The sequence below is a fragment of the Ambystoma mexicanum genome, chromosome 7q (genome assembly GCF_040938575.1).
Source record: "Ambystoma mexicanum isolate Mex_15411 chromosome 7q, UKY_AmexF1_1, whole genome shotgun sequence".
Classification (NCBI taxonomy): Eukaryota; Metazoa; Chordata; class Amphibia; order Caudata; family Ambystomatidae; genus Ambystoma; species Ambystoma mexicanum.
In genome coordinates, this window is record NC_090941.1 from 519,429,389 (window position 1) to 519,435,485 (window position 6,097).

The window sequence follows — 6,097 nt, forward strand, 5'->3', positions numbered from 1 at the left end:
CCCACCCCCCCCCCGCACTGTGGGGCACCTGCCAGCAGGCCCCACTCATGTCCAACTCATGTCCCCCTGCATCCCCACCCCCAGCAGTGCAGGGGCAGCCTCCACCAGGCCCCCACTCATGTCCCTCTGCACCCCCACCCCCCAGCAGTGCAGGGGCAGCCTCCACCAGGCCCCCACTCATGTCCCCCTGCACCCCACCCCCCAGCACTGTGGGGCACCTGCCAGCAAGCCCCCACCCATGTCCAACTCATGTTCCCCAGCCAACATGTCATCACAATCTAGATCCCTGGTCCCTATGGTCAGCCTCCAAATGCAAAACACCCACCCGAGTATTGCATCCACCCACTCATAATTGGCAATTACATGACAGAACACCAATTGCAAGTTCCGAAACGAACACATTTCCCTCACATACACCCAATGGGTGTCAGTGAATCTCAAAAGCCATATCATGATATGCATTAAACCAATGAGATGATACTACACATTGAAGTTTGATAAAAAAATATGTATTGAAGAAAACATAAATAGAATCAAAAATAAAGAAACAGAAATGGGAATGTACATAAAAGAAAAGAAGCATGTCTGTGAAAAAAAGCAAAACCAAAAATGAAAATCCAAAGTAATGGTGTCCAAAGTCACTGTCCAGAAAACAAAATCCAATGGGAAATAAAATAGAAAGCCATTGCTCCATGATTAAAATGTGAAAGAAAAATACCATCCAACAGTGAACTATGTACATACGAACAAGCCAGGGTCCATTATCCCAACAAAAGAAAGGAAACCTATCTAACTACACTAACTAATAAAATAAACTATATACAAAAATGTGGCCAATGTCCGAAAGGTCCAAAATAAATCCTAAAAAAAATGAAACCTAACACTACCTAAATAACTATGTACAAGGGCAGCGGGCTACTTTGACGGCTCACTTGTGGATGTCCCGGGCCAGGGTATCATCGAACTCCTGCTCAATGTCCCGGAGGCGGTCCTCCTCCATGGCCCCGAGGGTCCGCAGGGCCGTCGACGTGTCCACCTCCAACCCCCTGCGGATTGCCTCAAGGCACTCGGCCCGCCTCAGGGCCCTCCGCATGGAGTTCTCCGCCCTGACCATTGTGAGCTGTGCCTCTTCCGCCCGCTGCCGCTCCGCATCTATGGCGTGGCCCAACCGCTGCCACACGGAAGACACTCTCTGTCCTGGATCCTCCTGCCCTCCGGCCGATGCCTGCCCCTCCGATGTTGAAGGCCCCGAGCCTTCATGGCTCCCACCACGTTGCTGCTGCTGTGCCTCTGCCCGTGCACTGCCTCCTGCTGCCTGCACATCCTCCGCCGGCTGGGGTGCAGTCGTTGATGTGGCCACCCCTGCTGGACGTACGACTCCCGACTGTGGCAGGGATGCCTCCTCCACCAGCCTGGCCGCACCGTCAGAGGCAGCTCCACAGGGCACCCAGGTGACTGATGGGTGGGAAGATGGCACGGAGGATGACTGGCGCGTAGGGGGTTCAGTTGAGGAGGGGGTCGTAGCAAGCCCCATCATACGGAGGAATCCGGCCGGGGTGACCTGTCCCAGCAGGCTGACGTGGTCAACGAGCCATTCGAGATGACGTGCAGTCTCCTCATGAAAAGACTGCAGGTCACCTCGCATGGCCCGTTGACGCAACGCCACACCAGTCAGAACAGGCTCAACCCGGACCCGGATAGCCACGTCCGCAGGCAGAGGAAGGCCAGTTGTCGTGAGCTCATCCCCTGCCTGTAAACGGGTCTGGACGTAGGCATCCCTGCTGGTGCAAGATGATGCAGGGACAGGATCAGGGACAGGATTGCACACAGGCACCTCGGCGGCGGCCTGTGCTGCCTCCTGTCCCTGGTCCTGCACTGCACCACTAGCACCAGTGGGATCCCCACCTCCAGACCCCGTCTCTGTTCCTTGCACGGCCTCCTCCTCTACCAAACCCCCCACCAACCTGGATGACTCCGTGCCATCTTCCCCCGTTGGGCCCTGTGGGGTCCCAGCTGCCCCTTCTGCTGCCGAGGAGTCCAACTCCAACCTCCGCCTCCTGGACCTCTCCCCGGCAGCTGCGGCCTGGGACGCGGCACCGGACTCCTCACTCCCCGACGAGATGACAACATGGGAGGGGAGCCGGGCCTTGCGTCTCCGGCTGGCGGTGGGATCCCCGCCGCTGTGCTCCACAGCACCTTCTCCGCCCTCTTCATCAGTTGACACTGCAGACAGGGAGAAATAAAACACAGGCACCAGGGCACTGTACAATGGACACATACACACATGACAGTTGTACATGGGTGGCATTGGCAAACCTCAGACATGTCATCACAATCCCCAACACACATGTCATTTCAACTCGCACACATGAGCCATACCACAGCCATATCGCAACTGCCAGCACCATCCATACACATACAACAGCATGAGCAGGCAAAGGTGAGCCAGACATCACATGCAACACAGGAAGTGCACCACACATGTACACACACCACCACACTTGCATGCATGTGTACACCTCTGGCAAGTGTTGCAGTGTTCAGATGGGCATCCATGTCACATCTGCCCATTAGGCTTCCACATACCGCTGTCACATGCATCCATGTTGCATCACTGTTGCACCCTTGTCAAATACACACACACATGCACATGTACACAGTGCTGATACATGCAGCTGAAAACAACATACGTGCGTGACATCACGGACATGTCTACTGACATACACATTCATCCAAACATGTGTGCCCACACAACTGCATTTGGCATGCAAGCCTACACACACAAGCACCATCCATGTCTCACACATTCCAGCCCTCGCATGTGTTAGCCCCACGGCCCTGTACACCCCCACCCATACTCAACCCCATACAAACAGATGTGCAACCTGCACACTACTGAATAATCACCACACGCACAGCTCACAATCAGGATGCATGTACACTTACCGCTCGACTCCAGACGGGTCTGCCTCTCAAGGACCTGGACGTGGAGCGCTGGGGATATGCGTTCCAGGACCCTCATCTGTTCTTCCGACAAGTGGCCCCGGCGCCCCTTGGCATCCGCTGCCTTCAAGAGGTGCCGGGCCTTGTTCAGGGTCCTGGACCTGAAGTCCTCCCAGCGCTTCTTGACATGTTGTAAGTCGCGGACTGCCACCCCCTCCGTGTTGATGGCAGTCACGATGTCAGTCCAGATCCGAGTCCGTCCTTCCTTGTCGGCGCGGGAACTTCCGAAGAGGGCATCATACTGCCCCAGGACTTGCTCCACCAGGACACCAACTTCGGTGGCACTGAAGCTGGTGCCCCTCTGCCTTTCTGGCCGGGGGTTGTCAGTGGTCTCAGATGGTGTTTGCCCCGACATGACAACCCCAGAGGCAGGAGTGGGTGGGCAACTGGGTCCTGGGGCTGGGCTGTGGAGCGATGGATCCCAGTCGGGAGTCTTCGGTTCCAGCAGGGGTGGTCACAGCAACAGCACCCCTGGCTGATGTGCAGGCAGCAAATGGCAGGGCACGTGGGCAGCAGGCAGTCAGGCAGCAGCAGATGGCAGGTGGGAGCGTGCTCGGGCTCTGGGGGGCAGTAGTTCGGCCTTCTGGGCAGGAGCTTGGTCTTCCGTGTGCTTACGCGTGGCCAGCTTGATACGGAGTGATTTGGCACGTGAAAATCCTGCACGTCTGCGTGTAAATCGAGGAAAGGCCCTTAGCGCGTATGCACGTCAGCACGCATATGCGATTTCATTGGACCAAAGGCCCTTAGCGCATGAGCGCGTCTGTGACGTGATGCGCGCGGGTGTTTCCCTCATTACACGTGATGACAGAGCACACGTGGATTTCCACCAATCGCGTGTGGAACTTCCTGCGCACCCCAGAAATACACGTACCCAGGCCAATCGCGTGTACGATCACTTCCCTCCGATTACACGCGATGACACTCGGACGTGCAGTTTTACCACGTGTGCTCGCATATGCGATTTCATTGGCCCAAAGGCCACCATGCGCAGCTGTGACATCACGCGCATGGCCGTAGAGAATGGCGCGTGTAAAAATGAAGAGATACACGTCCGAGTGTCAAAGCGCGTAATTGGTGGAAATGGCCTCATTGCGTATGCGCGTCTGTGACATGTGTATAAAAGGTACGTGTAGAACGCCATTTCCTTGTACGTGCTTTTCGTGGAGAGCGAGTGGGTGAAATCTGTACTTCTTATCGGTTCACACGTGATTTACTTCACAGCGTTTCCAGTTCGTACTCCCTGTTACCTCTGACAGCTTTTTCTCTTTTCCTCTTTTTCCTGGGTCTGTTTCCTCAAACAGCTTCCCTACTACTGTTGTCCTGTCTCCTCAGACAGCGTACAATTCTTCTTTTGGCGGAGGTGTTGCCAACGCGCACACGTGCATATTTTTCATGCTTTTGTTCCTGGCAGACGGTGAGTCGCGCACGTATCTAACATCTGTGCTTGCCCCGTGTGTCGCGTACCGCTTCAGAGGTCATTCTAGGCTGCGTGTGACACGCATACGTTCATTCTTGTGTTCCTGGGTGCCACAGCGTAGTGCAGGTTTATTTTTCCACGCACGTGGTCTAGGAGGGGTTGCGTGCACCTTACTTCGCTTTTTTGGGGTGCCTGTGCATTGCGTGACCCGTCATCTTTCCCCAGGGGTGACATACAGCCTTGCTAGAGCACTAGGGTACGATTACCATCTGGTACCCAACCCCTTTAACCCCCAATTGCCCAGGACAATAGTTCACATCGACTCCCATACGCACAATAACATCAGTGCCATGGCTGGGAGGCGAACAAGCCGTAAGGGTGGCAAAGGTGGCCGAGCCCCAAGTGGTGGCCGTGGTGGATCCGGTAGGGGACGTGGCCGTGACTTGCAGGGTGCCCCTAGCCCCCCATGTGTGGAGGAGCAGTCAGGGACACCCATGCCCCCCCCCCTGGTTGAGGTTACCGTGGCTGACACCATCCATGCTCAGCCCTTGTTGGACCAGCCCACTGTGGAACCAGACCTGGCACAGGGTGACTCCATGGCTGACTTCCAGGTCAGCAGGTCTAGGCCACGTGCGCCGGTGAACGTTGGTGTCATCAGGCCACGTGGATCAGGGGCAGCTAGGCCATCTGCTGCCTCGCGTAGGCAGGCTGGGGAGGCTGCAGGGGCAGCTGCGGCTCCATCCACCCCACCTCTCACACACCCATCCAGGACAGTGTCGGTCCAAGTCCATCATGCTGACATTCCCCCTGACACCATCACACTTGAGATAATGCCTGCACCAACTCCCATGCTGAGTGTGCAATCCCACGCTCCTGCCCCTAGTGTCCAGAGCGGCGCAGAACACTCCGGATCCCCGCCACCTTCCAAGCGGAAGAGGAAGAGTGCTCGTCCAGTAGAGGCTGATGCCCCAGACACGGCTACACAGTCCGGGCCGTCAAGGAAGCCCAGCTTCAATGAGGCCGTACTGAATGCACTTGTAGAGTATGTGTCCGCACATGACCGCAAAATGGTGATTGTTGCAGGATCCAAGACCACACCTGCACAACGTCAGGCACACTGGTAGACCATTGCGGATATCATAAGTGCCCTTGGAATCGTGAGGCGCACAGCTAATGAATGCTACAAGCTCTGGAATGACCTGAAGCGCAGGACAAAGAATAAGCTGGCCTCAAGTCATGCCGCAACTCTAGTGACTGGAGGTGGGTCTCCAGCAGACGACATAGAACTCACTCCACATGAGCAGGTTGCTGGGACCTACGTCACGGAGGAACAGATCCAAGGCGTGGGAGAAGTGCCAGATTACGAGGCATTGTCCGGTGAGTGCACATGCATGTGTGTGTCATCCATGTGCATGGTGTGTGTGGGAGGGCTTCTGTTTGGGTGCCAGGGGAGGGTGTGTGTGCCTGAGTGGTTCGGCTCACCCATGTGCCTCTTCCTAAACATTCTTGCCAACAGCATTTGCCCTTGGAGTGTCATCTTGCCACTACACTGTTGCTCATTTACCTCTGTTTATTCAGGCAGATTGTTTGCATACCACCACTTTTACTCAGGATTTCTCAGTCCTATTGTCACATGTCAAACATGGCTATGGTACAGTGGACTGGCTCAGTTTCGTG